The sequence below is a fragment of the Ambystoma mexicanum genome, chromosome 1q (assembly GCF_040938575.1).
Source record: "Ambystoma mexicanum isolate Mex_15411 chromosome 1q, UKY_AmexF1_1, whole genome shotgun sequence".
Taxonomy (NCBI): domain Eukaryota; kingdom Metazoa; phylum Chordata; class Amphibia; order Caudata; family Ambystomatidae; genus Ambystoma; species Ambystoma mexicanum.
In genome coordinates this window covers 1,125,523,520-1,125,541,842 of record NC_090922.1, presented here as the reverse complement: position 1 = coordinate 1,125,541,842, position 18,323 = coordinate 1,125,523,520, and positions in this window count along the sequence as shown.

The window sequence follows — 18,323 nt, the reverse complement described above, 5'->3', positions numbered from 1 at the left end:
CCAAACACTATGCCCCAGGGTCCCCTTACCCCCAAGCAAACACTATGCCCCATGGCCCCCTCACCCCCAACCAAACACTATGCCCCATGCCCCCCTCACCCCCAACCAAACACTATGCCCCATGGCCCCCTCACCCCCAACCAAACACTATGCCCCATGTCCCTCACCCCCAACCAAACACTATGCCCCATGGCCCCCTCACACCCAACCAAACATTATGCCCCATGGCCCCCTCACCCCCAACCAAACACTATGCCCCATGGCCCCCTCACCCCCAACCAAACACTATGCCCCATGTCCCTCACCCCCAACCAAACACTATGCTCCATGGCCCCCTCACACCCAACCAAACACTATGCCCCATGGCCCCCTCACCTCAACCAAACACTATGCCCCATGGCACCCTCACCCCCAACCAAACACTATGCCCCATGGCCGCCTCACCCCCAACCAAATCCTATGCCCCAGGGCCCCCTTACCCCCAACCAAACACTATGCCCTATGGCCCCCTAACCCCCAACCAAACACAATGCCCCATGGCCCCCTCAACCCCAACCAAACACTATGCCCCATGACCCCCTCACCCCCCAACCAAACACTATGCCCCATGTCCCTCACCCCCAACCAAACACTATGGCAGTTGGAAAAAACACCTTTTTGGAGGTGTACCGTTTTATTTGTATTTAAAACTTACATTTTGTACCATACATTTCCCCAAATCATACAGGATGAAACAGTGAACCAGACATAGTTGATCAATGAGAAACATTGCAGCGTTTCTCAGCTGTCAGTTTCTGGATCTCCGGCTCCAGTGAGGTTGTTCCTACTCTCAGGATAGCATGGAGATGTTGGTCAGTTAGTCTTGTCCTTAGGCTGGATTTATGTAGTTTCATTTGTGAAAAAACTTGCTCACAAATGTAAGTACTGCCAAACATAGATACCATCTTTAATGCTTCCCGTGACAGATTGGGGAATTGAGCAGTGTCCAGAGACTGATAGAAGACTAATAAAGGCATCAATCTGTACTTATTTTTGAGGGCACTACAGCACTGAAGTTCAATCAGTTCCAGTTCAGGTTGCAAACTGTTAACATCAGCTGAGAAAGGGTCTGCAAAAAGTTTAAAAGAGGCTCGCTGGGATTTGAATTGTGAGAAACGATTCTCAAAAACATTTTGCAGTTCCTTCAGGACCTTCACATGCCGATACCACCCTACATACTTGTCATGGGGGAAAACCTCTGCACATGCGGGGTAGTGTGCCAGCATCCCTTTCTCCAGTTGGGCTGTCAGAAGCCTTAACTTTATTTCAAAGGCACAAACTGCCTCAAACAGATCCAATACGAGATTTTGGCTTCCTTGCAACTTTAAATTTAAATAATTGAAATGGCCTGTTAGGTCAGTCAGAAAAGCAAAGTCAGCCACCCAGTCAATATCTAGCATGACAGAAGTGTCCATTCCCTTTTCATCAAGGAATGCTTTTATTTCATGCCGTAAAGCAAAGAATCGCTTCAGCACATTGCCACGACTAAGTCATCGAACATCGGTGTGATATAGGACATCACCATAATCCGCCTTTACCTCTTCCAGAAACGCCTGAAACAATCGGTGATTTAAAGAGCGTGCACGGACAAAATTAACCGTTTTCACAACAAAGTCCATCACTTGAGTGAATTTCAATTGTTTTGCACATAATGCCTCCTGGTGGATGATGCAGTGATAATTTTTTAAATGGACAGCCTTCTCGCCTAAGTGCCTTTTCAAGCAGCCAATAAACCCATTTTGCTCCCCAACCATGGCTGGCGCCCCATCAGTCATCACGCCTACCAACGCATCCCATGGCAAATTTAAATCATCAATGACTTTTTGAAAGGCATTAAAAATGTCAGCACCAGTAGTCTTGCCATGCAAAGATACCAGGGAAGCCAGTTCCTGAAATACTTTGCATTGATTATCGACCCCCCGAATGAAAATTAAGAGTTGGGCTGTGTCACTTGCATCTGTGCTCTCATCAAGGGCAGCTGAAAAGAACTTGACATCCTTACACCGCGTTTTCAGTTGGCTGTAACAATTGTCAGCCATATCTACAATACGCCGCTGGATACTCATACGTGAAAGGTGAACATTTGTAAAAGCATCTTTTTGTTTCTTTGCACACTGCCTCGCAAATCTCCATCAGGCAGTCTTTAACGAAATCCCCATCTGTGAAAGGACGTGCTGACCTTGCAATAAGCTGTGCAACCGTATAACTCGCAAAGGTGGCACATTCAGATTCTTTTTTTTTCCGGGCAAAAACACCCTGTTGCTTAGCCAGCTGTGTTTTTAGCTCCCCAGCTTTCTTCTCGCTTCCCCCTGCAAATCCTTATATTGTGAATGTTTTGATTCACAATGGCGGCGGATATTATATTACTTGGGGACTGCTATGCGTTCGAGACAAATGAGACACGAGTACACATCAGGTTTGGACTCGATGAAAAACAACTTCTCAGTCCACTCATCCTTAAATTGACGGTGCTCCTGGTCAATCTTTCTTTTTTTTACTGCACTAAACATTGGCAGGGACATCTTTGAATAAAGATACAAAATCCACTGTTATGCTCCCACTACGACGGTCCAAGTCTAGAGTATATACAAATTATATACTTTTTGGAGAATCCTAGAAGCGACAAAAGAACAAGATCAGATAAAGAACATAGCCTTGCCAGCATACCTTTTCATGCACTTATTGATGGATACTTTCAGGAATAGCGGGCTGCATAGCATATCAACCTGATATGTTTGAGATTAAGGTGGAAATTGAGGACATACTTTAAAAAAATAAATAACATTTCAAAGCACAAGCTGTTGCCAAATTATGAGCTTTTGAAAGGAATTGTCACAGCATGACCAATTACTTTAGTGAACATACAAAGAAACTGATCTCAGTTTCTTCCTGGGCAGGGCAAAACTGACAGGAGCTCCACCATATTGCGCCAGAGAAATAGTTTCTGCTTGTGCTTCTATCCCCCTGAACAATGCTTGATGGGGTTGTAGAAAGGTAACAATTACCCACACTCAATGGGTCTCAAACGCTTGATCGAGGTTTAGTTGCAAAATTACAGGAGCAGACATCATCCAGGACCATACTAGAAAAGGCTGCCGCCGATTTTGAAAGCTTTAGGAATGTACAAATAAACCACACCCACTGCTGACCCTTGACACTCTGGCCCAACATCTCTAACGATATGCTATGATAGTTTTTTTCTGGTAGAGCCGGAGAATTACACAAGGTGAGGGAGATGGGAGGAGAAAGGAGGGAGAGGAACAAAGCAAGCTTTTATCGTACTAGGCGTGACGACATTTCAGATAGTGCTGGAGAGGGAGAGGGGATAGTAAGTGGGGCTGGGGGGCAAACATTTGTTACTATCATACTATGTCCAGGGACAATTCTGGGCCTAGGAGTATGATCTTTAGGGGACTGCAGCGAATGCCAAAGAGCATCACTAAATGGGAACAGATCTACGTGGTGATGCCGATTTGGGTTTGGCCCAGGATTTACACACTGGGTGCAGTTGCTATACATCAGGCCAGTGGCCAGGGTTCGCACTGGCAAACACATTTCACCTGCCTGGGTGATCCTACGGGGCACCAGGCAAGGCTGCCTGTTGTCTCTGATGTTATTCACCCTGGCCCACCTCACCCCCCAACTCAGCACACACACACTCTCAAACAAGCACCCATACAGACCCGAACCCCCCAACTCCCCAACTCCAAACCCCCACCCCCCAAATCAGCACACACACAAACCAGCACCCATACAGATCCGAATCCCCACCCCCCAACTCAGCACACACACAAACATGCACCCATACAGACCCGAACCCCCCACCCCCCCACCCAACTCCAAACCCCCCACCCCCCAAAACAGCACACACAAACCAGCACCCATACAGACCCGAACCCCCACCCCCTGACTCAACACACACACAAACATGCACCCATACAGACCCGAACCCCCCACCCCCCAAATCAGCACACTCTCAAACAAGCACCCATACAGACCCGAACCCCCCACCTCCCCAACTCCAAACCCCCCACCCCCCAAATCAGCACACACACAAACCAGCACCCATACAGACCCAAACCCCCACCCCCCAACTCAGCACACACACAAACGTGCACCCATACAGACCCAAACCCCCCACCCAACTCCAAACCCCCACGTCCCAAATCAGCACACACAAACCAGCACCCATACAGATCCGAACCCCCACCCCCCAACTCAGCACACACACAAACATGCACCCATACAGACCCGAACCCCCCACCCCCCCACCCAACTCCAAACCCCCCAGCCCCCAAATCAGCACACACAAACCAGCACCCATACAGACCCGAACCCCCCACCCCCCCACCCAACTCCAAACCCCCCACCCCCCAAATCAGCACACACACAAACCAGCACCCATACAGACCCGAACCCCCACCCCCCAACTCAGCACACACACAAACATGCACCCATACAGACCCGAACCCCCACCCCCCAAATCAGCACACACAAACCAGCACCCATACAGACCCGATCCCCCACCCCCAACTCAGCACACACACAAACATGCACCCATAAAGACCCGAACCCCCACCCCCCAACTCAGCACACACAAACCAGCACCCATACAGACCCGAACCCCCACCCCCAACTCAGCACACACACAAACATGCACCCATAAAGACCCGAACCCCCCACACCCCCTAACTCCAAACCCCCCACCCCCAATTCAGCACACACACTCTCAAGCATGCACCCATACAGACCCGAATCCCCCACCCCCCAACTCAGCACACACACAAACATGCACCCATACAGACCCGAACCCCCCACCCCCCAACTCCAAACCCCCACCCCCCAAATCAGCACACACACAAGCACCCAACCAGACCCGAACCCCCACCCCCAACTCAGCACACTCTCAAACATGCAAACATACAGACCCAAACCCCCACCCCCCAACTCAGCACACACACAAACATGCACCCATACAGACCCAAAACCCCCCACCCCCGCCCAACTCCAAACCCCCACCCCCCAAATCAGCACACACACACAAGCACCCACCAAGACCCGAACCCCCACCCCCCAATTCAGCACACTCTCAAGCATGCACCCATACAGACCCGAACCCCCACCCCCAAATCAGCACACACACAGACCGAACCCCCCACCCCCAACTCAGCACACACACAAACATGCACCCATACAGACCCGAACCCCTCACCCCCCAACTCAGCACACAAAAAACATTCAAATCAAAACATTCATACACATCCGACAACCCCCCACCCCCACATCTCAACATACACACAAAAAACATTCAAATCCAAACATTCATACACATCTGACACCCCCCACCCCCCCATCTCAACATACACACAAAAAATATTAATATCCAAACATTCATACACATCCGACACCCTCCCCACCCCCGCATCTCAACATACACACAAAATACATTCAAATCCAAACATTCATACACATCCAACACCCCCCCACCCCCGCATATCAACATACACACAAAAAACATTAAAATCCAAACATTCATACACATCCGACACACATCCGACAACCCCCACCCACGCATCTCAACATACACACAAAATACATTCAAATCCAAACATTCATACACATCCGACACCCCCCCACCCCCGCATCTCAACATACACACAAAAAACATTAAAATCCAAACATTCATACACATCCGACACCCCCCCCACCCCCGCATCTCAACATACACACAAAAAACATTAAAATCTAAACATTCATACACATCCGACACACATACGACACCCCCCCCACCCCCGCATCTCAACATACACACAAAATACATTCAAATCCAAACATTCATACACATCCAACACCCCCCCACCCCCGCATCTCAACATACACACAAAATACATTCAAATCCAAACATTCATACACATCCAACACCCCCCCACCCCCGCATATCAACATACACACAAAAAACATTAAAATCCAAACATTCATACACATCCGACACCCCCCCACCCACGCATCTCAACATACACACAAAATACATTCAAATCCAAACATTCATACACATCCGACACCCCCCCACCCCCGCATCTCAACATACACACAAAAAACATTAAAATCCAAACATTCATACACATCCGACACCCCCCCCACCCCCGCATCTCAACATACACACAAAAAACATTAAAATCTAAACATTCATACACATCCGACACACATACGACACCCCCCCCACCCCCGCATCTCAACATACACACAAAATACATTCAAATCCAAACATTCATACACATCCGACACCCCCCCACTCCCGCATCTCAACATACACACAAAAAACATTCAAATCCAAACATTCATACACATCCGACACACATCCGACACCCCCCCACCCCCGCATCTCAACATACACACAGAATACATTCAAATCCAAACATCCGACACACATCCGACACCCCCCCACACCCGCATCTCAACATACACACAAAAAACATTAAAATCCAAACATCCGACACACATCTGACACCCCCCCACCCCCGCATCTCAACATACACACACAAAACATTAAAACCCAAACATTCATACACATCTGACACACATCCGACCCCCCCTCGCAACATACACACACAAACATAAAGCAAAACAGACCCGACACACAAACACAAACAGACCACTTACCGGAGATGTGCTGGAAGGCAGGCAGGTAAGCGGCAGGTAAGCTGGAACGCTGGAATCATACTACGGCTGGCGTGGTCCAAGGCTGAAATGCCTTCCGGCATCAAGCCTTATGGACCACGCCAGCCGTAGTGCTGGCCCTCCATTGGTGCAGCACACACACATTACGTGGCTCGTAGGAGCAACGTGGTGCGTGTGTGTGCTGAGCCAATGAGGGCCAGTGTTTTTTCCCACCCGGAAGACAACAAAGACTTTCCTAATGGAGGGCGGCCGCGGGCCGCCCTCCATTAGGAAAGTCTTTGTGCCTCGCGGGCTGGACAAAAGAGCATGGCGGGCCGCAACTGGCCCGCGGGCCGTATGTTGTGCACCCATGCTCTATAATGATTGGGAAGTAAGCAGAAATACACACATCTGTGCATGGTTGCTAATGAAACAACATTGAGCTTTTACTCTTTAAAAGGGGTCTTTGACTCCAGCAGGGGTATTGTCAGCCTGATGATCCCCTGCAGTATTAACTAATTGGGGGTCATTATGACCCTGGCGGGAAGCTGTGCCGCTAAACACCGGCACGGCTGCTGCCGGTATCATTATTTTTCCAGCGCTTGCGAGTGGGCAATTACTTGGTCATTACGGCCCGCCAGACCCGGTAATTGCTCCTTCGTGGAAAAAAATGCTCCCCATTCCCACTTGAGTCCTGTAGGGCTCAATGGGAATGGGGAGGCCAGATGCATCGGCACCATTCAGAATGGTGCCGGTGCATCTGACATGCTCTGCTCGCGGGTGCCGGTACGCCCGCTAGGTCAGACCTAGCTGGCGGGAAGGCACCCGTGAGCAGAACTCGTAGTTTGCCAGTCCAGTAACAATAGTACCGGCAAGCTTACCGGTGCCATTGTTACCAGACCGGCAAACTTATAATGAGGCCCATTGACTTGTAAGAGCTGACTGCAACTTGCTGGGGATACCGTGCTTTTTGGCTGGATTTGATCTTGGGCCTGTGGATACGCCTGATGGTTTTTCCACGTTTTATTTCAACAACAGCAAAAGGGTGAGTTTTCTTTTCAATACTTTAATGTGTTGTTCTGTGTATTTTACTAATAATGTACAATTTATGTGGTGTTATTCAAGCATTGATAAGCTTTTTTTTACTGTGTTTAGCGATTGGAATGCCCTTTCTGAGTCATGCCCTTTTCTGATACAGGCTGTGCATTTTAACTAAACAGCTGTGTACTTTTAATGGCGTGTTTATAAATGTACTGTTTACTTAGAATGCTCTGTGGTTATGCATGTCGGGTAGGATAGCATATAGATGTTGGTAGCGCCAAATTGTATTTGTGTGTATCAAATTATGGTAAAGTACCCAGCTGGTGGCAGGATATTCCTTACATATAAGTCATACTTATTTGGGTATTGTGGTTGGTAGTACACATAATTATTAAAGCCACCCCTGAAGTGTAGCATATCTGTGTCATACTTGTGAACTGAGACAGCTACGGGAAGCTATGAGGATTTCAGACACCTGCCTGTCTGCATTCCAGTGAATGAGACAAAATGAAAGGATACATGCCTCTTTTGACTCTCTGGGAGGGAAGGTAATGCTCTTCTTGCAAGGCCTGGGATTTCCCAGTTAGAGATGCCCTGTGAGAGAATGAAGGGAAGGCTGCACCCCTCAGCATATGAGTGAGCTGGTGACAAGGAGCATAGTGTCAACAAAGTAAGTCCGTAGTATAAGTGGCTTATATTTGTCGTCATTTAGAATGAAAAACTGAAAGTAATGGTAAGAGGTATTGTATTTTAATGTAGGAGTACATGAACATAAAAATACAAAACTTACACAACAAACCAAACAAGCCAAAAGTTGGCACAAAGGATGAAAAGCGGTGAAGTAAAATAAAATGTACATTACAACAAATCAAACAACAAACGATTGTGTAGTGGTTGCACAGACATGTAAAAACATTAAAAGCATAACACATGAGATGCAGCAATAATCATGAACGAATGTACATTGTCCAGAATCAATCTGAAAAAGAAGTAATTTGATATGAGAGAGACAGATGTCTGTCTGTCGACCTGTAAATATGAGTTTCTGCAAGGGGGGGCTATTGTGTTTAACAGGCCTAGTCGTCTTCAGGCATGTTCTGAAAGGCAGTCTTCTGGGTTCAACAGGTCCAAAGTATCGATATCCATCTGAATGAACCAATATTTTGTCTTCATGGTGTGTCACATGATCCCCTTAGTGGGTCTCTATGTTGTGATGTCACAGATGGTGAATAGATCATGGGACTGAACAGGTTCTGTTCAGTCTCTTAGTGTTTAGCGGTTAATAATACAGACGCAGCAGTGTGACTCGTGCAGACTGCCAATTTGGTCAGCCATATGGATGAGCACGTACCTTGAGATGCACTGTGATGCTGGCCTCAAAGAGCCAAGTCCTTAACATTGGCCTGCCTCACACTAGGGGACTTCACACCAGAGAGCCTTTCAAGGTGCAGGCTGGGAAAGAGGTGGTGTTAGGACAGTCTGTGGAGCACAAGTGGTCTGGAGGAAGTATTTCTTCATCACACATTTTTGTGGGCTTTTCTCACCTTCATGTCCCACCACTTCCTGCGGAAAAAGGCACTCTGAGTATGCCATCAGAAGGCAAGAGGTACTTGTCACAAGGACAGCGATTGGACCCCTTAACTCAGGTTTTCTCCCACCCCTTCTTTGATTCAATTTTGAACCATCCAGGATTTTAGAAAGAATTAATTTGGAGCTCTTTTGGGAGAATTGATCCTTCCAAAGCTCTTAGCCACTGAGTGCTCGAAGGCATACTCTGCACCTTGGAGGTGACTCTTGCCGAGGACTAAGGCCTACAACTCTGAATACAAATCTCCCTATGCCGGCAGAGCAGAAACTGAGAAGGACTAACCTTGCTCTGGGACCCCCTGCAGTGGGTGTCACAGCATCCTGAGAGCAGAACAGCCAGGATCTTTGTTACACCACATGGAATTGATCGAACCGCATTTGAACTGTGTTCACTGCATTCGAACCAATGTGACTCGTTGGTGCTGCTTTTGGAAGTCACTCAATATTTGAACCGTCGTTGCTTGCATCGATCTAACTGGCTCACCACTGCCTTGTACCAAACAGAGCACGTGACTGGTCCAGCTCGAAAAACCAGCTTTTCGCTGCAGCCGAATTCAAACCGCTGCCTCTTCGAGCATCACATTGGACCCTCAGGATCACAGCTTCAAACTGATGGACCTCGACTCAAACTGCTGGAGCATCATGCTACTCGCCAACCTGAACCACCGGTTTCCAACATTTTAAAATGACTCAATGTGAAAACCCACCCTGGTGAGCTATCCGAAGTGCATCGCTTGAATGCTGCATCTGAATCGCACAGATCACCTTCTTTGAACCAACTCAACACCAGCTCGCTGCTTGGCCCAGTAAAACTCACTTTACCTGAGCCTAGTTCAGTTCGCATATAGCAGCACCCTAAAGAAGAACTGTTCCAGCTTTACAGGGGTGCGGCCCTCACGCTACTTTGTGAGGCGCAAGTGCCAAAATCTGCCCTTTACACCACCGTGCCCAATTGCCATGGCAGTGTGGGGATTAGCCAGTCAGGTAGTGTGGGTGTGGTTAACAGGAAGGGAAGGTGAAACTGTTTTACATTATACTCGGCGTACTGAGGGTGGCTGACATGGCGAAACACATTGTGTTGACTGTAGGTGATCTCTTTGTCATAGATCTGCACAACTATGCCCTGCAAAGACACTTTTACAGCAATTTTGGTTTGGAAGGAGTAGACACATTGTGGAACGCTGTGTATGAGTGCAATTTCAGTGATATGCATGCACTTTGCCAAGACCTCGCCAGTTTTCCAGTAGTAGATGTTATCGTTATCCATTACAGCGGCATGCGTATGGGTTACCTAGCTTGCATAAATTTGTTACGTTGACTGAGGATATTGCTGCATGGTGTGAGGACGGTTTTCCCCACCGCCAAGATGCTTTTCTCATTAATAATATCACAAAGAGTATGGCACCCTGCTCATGGATGTTGTTCCGAGCCAGACGCAAGAAGGTGTCTCATCAACAGAAGCATGTCCACTTTTTTGTCCGCTCGTGGAATGCTCTTCTGCAACAATGACCTCATTAGTTGTGGAAATGCAGAGTTTTTCCAAGAAAATTACATTTTGTTGTCACCCAATGACGACGCAGTTTTGTTTGCTCGTCTGTCGGAATTGAAACAATATTATGCCTCCTATCGCAACAATTGTATGTGTATTGGCCTACGCCAAGTTGTCTAAACATCATATGCGAACAAACTCCACGGCAAGGTTCTGACCTTAGAGAAAAGTAATGTAAGTCGCCATCTTGGATTTAGCCGCCATTTTAGGTTCTCTTGTAATATGGAAGTCACCCTGAACATCAAAATGGAGGCCGAATGACATTCTGAGTAAGATTCTGGCCGTAGTGACCTCCGTACACATGAATAATTAATATGCCTGCAGGCCACTTGTCGGGGTCGCGAACTGAGACCTTGTCCTACTGTTGACCTATGTGTAAATGTACAACTATATCAGCGAAACTAATCAAAATGCATATATTATAGGATTGACCTGGCAAGGAACCCATAGGCCTGGCTCGTAGAATGGTTAACCCGCGAGAGGGTTGGCCAAAGGCTGGACAAATAGTATAAAAGACCCAAGTATTCCAATGCAAGGTCTCTCTCACTAACGCATTGAACTCTCGTTGAAGTTCGTTATGTTACTCTGAGAGCCGAATAGCTATCCGTTTGTCAATTGACTTTGGTAACTGTTGTAGCTTTTAAATAAAGCACTTGTATGTTCTTTGTAACCTGTGTTGGTGTGTTTCTTTCTGGGCTTCCCAGCCTCATATTATTTTTCTTTTTCCACAGTTGGCGCCCGAATAGGGACCCTCAAGATTGATGCCGGATCATTGAAGGTTGACGCAGACTATCGAACCGGGATCGGACGGTGTGATACTGCGGGCCTGACCGAATGAGACGCGATACCTCGGCAGCGCTGCACGATCCGATCCTTGGACGATAGTCATGTGGTCTGACACGGCATCTTGACGAGGGTCCATTTTTGAGGCGGGCAGATTTGTCGAAACCACCAAACACAAGGTAAAATTCGTTAGGTAAGTTCTTTGGTAAACCGTACGGTCCTCCTTAGGTTTGGTCAGGTGCAGTCGTGACCCGGCTCTTAATTTAACCCTGACAATTTGAATTTGGCGTATTGTATCTGCAGACAAAATTATTGACCAGGTAACACCAATTTTTTGTGAAATGCCTGGGAAATTGTCTAGCTGCTTTAGGGCTCTGTTCCGCAGCGATCGACAATCTTTGGAATTTAGCCGCCCGGCACCACAGGAGGGGTCGCCGGCATGTACTATGTACTGTAAGTATGGCATTGGAAGTATAGTATTTAATGATATTTGGCACAGACAAACCAGACATGCCTCCGAATTTCAGTGGCCAATCAATGGTAGTTTTGAGATCCCCCGTATTGAATACCTAGAATCAGTCTCGCTAAAAAAGAAGGCCAGACCTGCAGCATTTGATGTTTTGCAGAATTGGAAAAAAGAAGCGTTGCAGCAGCTTAAAAGTAGGGATAAACATGCACGCCGTCATAAAACAAATGCCGAAAAGGCGTTGTTATATGATAAGGAAAAACATTCGGAGTCAGTTAAAAATATGGATAGGGCTTTCTCACTCGGTATCCAGAAAATGTATCCCTCTAAAGATTTCCATGTTTCTGAAGAATTTATTGAAAAATTGTTAAACGAACGCAGGCCTGGTGCCTCTGCGCCACCTCCGTATGATCCTCTCCCGGGTGCTCTGCCCATTCCTGCTGTTATTCCTGCTGTTATTCCTGTTCCCCCTGTGCAACCTATTGTTCCTATTCCTCTAGTTGTTGTTCCTCCACCTATCCCGCCACCCCTTCCTCTTGTGCCGTTAGTTGCACCCTCATTGAATTTGCCCACACCTCCGCTCCCGAGTGGTTCTGTATTGACTGAAGTTGATCGGGGTGAGGGGTCAAAGATTGTCACTCGAAATACTGTTTCTGCAGACAAGAAACGGGAATTATTTGCATGGGCTAAGCACTGTATGGAGAAAGGTGATCAAGTTAACGTTTTTTCCACATTATCAAATATTGACAATTTTCCCGAGAAAAATGTTTTTATCGAAGGTTTGGGGACTCATTTATGTGTAATGTGGGGTAGATTACATAATACGGATCCCCCACAAGGAGTGAGGGATCTAAATACTTTAGCACTTTCGCGGGACACAGAGGAGAAGGTACATGGTCATGTTGAAAGATTGTTTGCCCAGAGGGGGTACTTCACAGACCAGAGGTCAGTATGTCCCGAAAGGAAGTGCTCCTTTGGGTACTGTGAATGTTAATCAATGTGCCTATTGCCGCCAGGAAGGTCATTGGCGAGCCCTGTGCCCCATCCTTCGCCAAAGGTCAAACAATGCATTTGGGAGTATGGGTAGACGACCTAGAGGTCGCCCCGGAGCGGAGGGCCCTGATAGAGGTCAGTTTTCGCAAGAATCTCAGCAACCTTTTTCACAGGAAAATCAGATTTCGAATGTGGACACGAGAAACATATTTGATCACCCTTCTGCTGCCTACCTTTCTGAAGAGCTTCCTTCTGATGACATTTTATTTCATTAGGACTGCCCGAAGCAGGGTTTGGAACCGTCACCTATTCCCGTTAATCAGAAAGGTCCCTACGTTGAATTGTTAGTGGGGAATAGGAAACATCAGTTTTTGATAGACACTGGAGCACAGAAGTGCTCCATTGATCATTCCCGGGTTCCAAACATTCCACTGTCAGGGCAAACAAATGTTTCTGTAGGGTTTTCTGGTATACCAATTGTTTGTCCGGTTTCTTTGCCGGTGTCTGTTTCTTTGGGTCCCTTTACGGACCATTGTCCCTTCCTACTGACTTCGAACTGTGGAGAGAATTTGCTGGGGTTAAATTTGTTGAAGAAACTGAATGCAGTAATTCATTGTTCCTCTGACGGAGTGCGACTGATGGTTTCACCACAGCGACTTCCCACTTCCCAGTTTCTGACTCGACCATTGCCTCCTGAGCTTAGCGTTGTTCCGGAATGTTTGTGGGCGGTTGACGACAATGATGTCGGGGTGCTACAGATTGAACCCGTTAGAATAGTTTGGAAACATGGAGTTAAACTACCACGCATTCCACAATATAAAATATCAGTTGAGGGCGAGCGTGCTTTGAAGTGCTTTGTCTCCGATTGTGTGCATCGAGGAGTGATTGAAGAGATTGCAGGTAGTGTATGTAACAGCCTGATTTTGCCTGTATACAAGAAAGGCGACAATGCAATCCCATACCGTTTTATAATTGATCTTCGTGCTATTAACAAAGTTGTTGCCCCACAATTTCCAATTGTGCCTGATGTAACAACGATACTAACAATGATCCCTTCTTTAGCATTCCTATACACAAGGAAAGTAGATATTTGTTCGCGTTCACCTTGGGAGGACGTTCATTTACATTTACTCGGGCACCTCAAGGGTATACTGAAAGTCCAAGCATTTATAGTAGAGCTTTGAAAGAGCAGCTTGACACCCTTGAATTGCCACCTACTTGTACACTGCTTCAGTATGTCGATGATTTGCTTTTGGCTGCAGATTCTGAAAGTGCTTGTAAAGAAGGCACTGTATTGTTACTTATTCATCTGGCCGAAAACGGTCATAAAGCTTCGCTCAAGAAATTTCAATATTGTTGTCAGGAGGTCGCCTATTTAGGCTACCTCCTGTCAAAGGAGGGGAGAAGATTGACACCTGAAAGAATAAAACACATTTCTGGCATGTCTGTTCCAAATACACAGAAGGAAGCCAGGGCCTTAATAGGTATGGCTTCTTACTGTTGGTTGTGGATCCCGAACTTTTCACTAGTGATAAAACCGATGTTGGCTTTGACGAAGAAGGGCATTTCTTTGCCGCTGCCATGGAAATCAGAACATCAACGATCATTTGAGCTTCTCAAAACCGCGTTATGCTCTGCACCGGTTCTGGGTACTCCAAATTATGACAAGGCCTTTGTGTTGTTTGTGCATGAATGTGATGGATGTGCTTTGGCTGTGTTAACACAGGAACACGGAGGGAAGAGTAGGCCGTGTGGCTACTACTCTTCCGCCCTTGACCCTGTCGCATGCGCTTTGCCAAGATGTTTGCGAACTGTTGCTGCTGCTGCCGCGTCTGTAAAACAGAGTGAGGGAATGGTCCTAGGCCATGATTTAATTTTGATGGTACCTCACTCTGTAGATGTTCTATTGAATAAAACCAGAACGCAACACCTCACCTCTGCACGACTGACGAGGTATGAATTAATTCTGTTTGCCCCTCACATTCAAATTAAGAGGTGTTGTGTTCTTAATCCGGCTGAACTTCTACCTTTTCCGCAAAATACTGTTTGCGGTGACGAAGAATTACATGACTGCCTGTATACCACTGAACAGGAAACGAAGGGCAGGATAGACCTTATAGATACTGCTTTGGGTAATGCAGAAGGGGAGCTGTTTTGTGATGGCTGCTGCTTCAAACTCCCCGATGGTACATCTACAGCTGCTTACGCAGTTACTACGTTGAGTACGGTTGTTGAAACTAAGAGAATTCCACATAACTCCGCGCAGGCTGCAGAGATTATAGCGTTGACCCAAGCATGTGAACTCTCCGAAGGGCATATAGTAAACATATATACTGATAGCCAGTACGCCTTTGGGGTGGCTCACAACTTTGGGAGGCTCTGGTCGGAAAGAGGGTTCCTAACCTCACATGGGACCAAGATTCAGCATGGTCCCCTGATAGTGCAATTGCTCTCGGCACTCTCACTCCCTAGGCAGTTAGCGATCATGAAATGTGCAGCACATCGTAAGGTCATAGATGATGTGGGAAAAGGGAACGCTTTTGATGACCAGATAGCCAGGCAAACAGCTACAGACCTTAGCGCGGACATGTATGCTCTAAGGGAAACAAAAGATGCCTATGTAATGGATGAGGGTATCGGGTCTGTGCGAGATATCCAGACTGATGCCACAATAGAAGAGTCTAAAAAGTGGGCCGAAGGAATGGGGAAACTAGATGACGATGGGTGTTGGGTGGATACATCTGAAGGGAAATGGTTGCTCCCTGATTCATATGTGCTGGCAATGGTTACGATGGCACACGGTCCTACGCATGTGTGTGCTCAGCAGATCACGAAAATGTTAGAACAAGTTTGGGTGAATGATAACATTTCGAAGATTGCACAGCGACATGTTCAGAATTGTATGATTTGCTTACAGCACAATGTGGGGAAGGGGACAGTAACTCCAAGGGGTAGTTTTGGACCCCCTTCTGTCCCCTTCGAGGTCATTCACTTTGATTTTATTGAGATGGAACGGTGTAACAATCTAAAATATGTTCTTGTGATTATTTGTGCTTTTAGTAAATGGGTCGAGGCTTTCCCCGTTAAGGATGCTACTGCCATGACCACTGCAAAGACTATGGTAAAAGAATTCTTTCCACGATTTGGGCTTCCAAGGGTAATTTGGTCGGACAATGGTCCCCATTTTGTTGCTGCAGTAATTTTGCAGATATGGACAGCGTTACACATTGAAAAACGATTTCACTCAGCTAGACATCCTCAAAGTGCTGGGTAGGTAGAGAGACATAACGGCATCCTAAAGAATAAGCTTTCAAAAACATGTGCCGGCACCAAACTGAAATGGCCAGATGCCTTACCTATTGTATTGTTAGCCATGCGTACCACACCTCAAACTAAGACTGGGCTCTCCCCATTTGAGGTAGTGATGGGGAGACCTGCTAACATTTGGGGCCTTCCGAAGCCCAAAACCTTGAGGGAGGTCGAGAATGTATTGCTTGTAGACTACTGTAACCAGTTGACTAAAAATCTGTATCTCATTTATCATCAGGTCCAATCAGCTTTACCTGTACGGTTTACGGGCCCAGGACACGATATTCAGCCTGGAAGTTGGGTCCTAGTGAAGGCCTACGAAAGGTCTTCCTGTCTCGCTCCTCGCTGGAGGGGACCCTATTAGGTACTGTTGGTCACCCAAACAGCAGTGCGGGTGGCTGGAAAGAAGCATTGGATCCACGCGACGCATGTCAAGAAACTTCCTCACCCGACGCCACACGTTACAGAAGAAGCAGAACCCCTCGCTGATGCTACAATCTCTGATCCTGGAGTAGCAAACAGCACTGTGAGTGCGTCGGAGAATTTCTCTGAGCCCGTAGAGCTTGGGGAACAGTCCATTTCATCGCCGCACTCTTTGAAAAAGTCACTTCCGGAAAACACTGTTTCAAGTTCTGCGACTTCTGTCGCCTCCGATACGTCGCTTCCCTCAGGAAGTGACGTTACCTTGTTTCCGGATCAAACAGTTCTGGGTACCACCAGGTACGACCTTCGACGAAGAAAATAGAACTACGGCACGGGTCTTTTCTGTGCATCTGAAAAGAAGAAGTGATTGAAAGTTTTCTCTTGTAAAAGAAAGTTCTTTTTTGAACAAAAGGAAAAAAAGGGATTCTGCTGGCTAGGGTTGGGGAAGGACTAAGAAGTCACGCGACCGTAGTGTCGCCAGCAATGAACATTGGGGTCGTCGATTGAGAAACTACGATGCCTGCCACCTCCACCACTGCTGCTCGCATTGGACTTGTAAATAAAGGGGTGACCAACTCGGACAACGAACAATGTGCCTGGGCCCCGAAAAAGTATTGCTGTGTTGTGTTAATAATAATTGGAATTTGTATAGTTACTGCTGTGGGACTTTGGTACTTCGAAGAAATTTACCCTATAAAACCTCTACTGCCAATTGAGATTGTACCTACTGCTTTGACTCCCTCTGTACACCTTCACACTTTGTCACCTAGAGACTCCCAGCATAGACGAAAGTACCATAATAACACTTTAATGATAATAATGAATGCAACGCATGCCATTTTTAATAAGAGTAATTGCTGGATTTGTACCCATTTACCGCAACATGGGAACAAGGAGCTAGGATGGTATATTCACCCTTTACCTTTAACGACTGCTTGCTATGCCTCTCTTAGAGCACTATTCTTTGGCCGTTGGAATGATAGCATCTCAGGGAACTTTGATGGAACTAATTTAAATGATTTTGAAAAACGTGAATGGACTCCCCTGGGATGCTCGCTTTTTGCAAATAGAAGTAAACCTAATGTTGCTTCTTTTAGGCCATCTGATAAAGTATCTATTCCTTTTCAAGCTCTAATTTCCTTTAAAATGGCTCTGATAGGTAATAAGGACGCCGTACCTCCTTCCTACTCTATTAATCATAGCCCCGATTCAGTCCCCTTTTGTGTACAAAGAAATGGCACTCGGTCAATTGGAGATTTTGAAGGTTGTGTGAACATTGTAAATTTAACTGGGGAGAACAGGCCTCTGTATGTAGGGGGCCTGTCTATTTCGTTTGTGGTAGTTCAGCATTTCCCTGGTTGCCCAAGGATTGGCAGGGAACCTGTTATTTAGGAATCCTGTTACCCGGGGTATTCATAGCTAGTACATTGGAGGTTTCTAAGGCTCGCCCACGTCGGGACGAGGACGGAGATACCC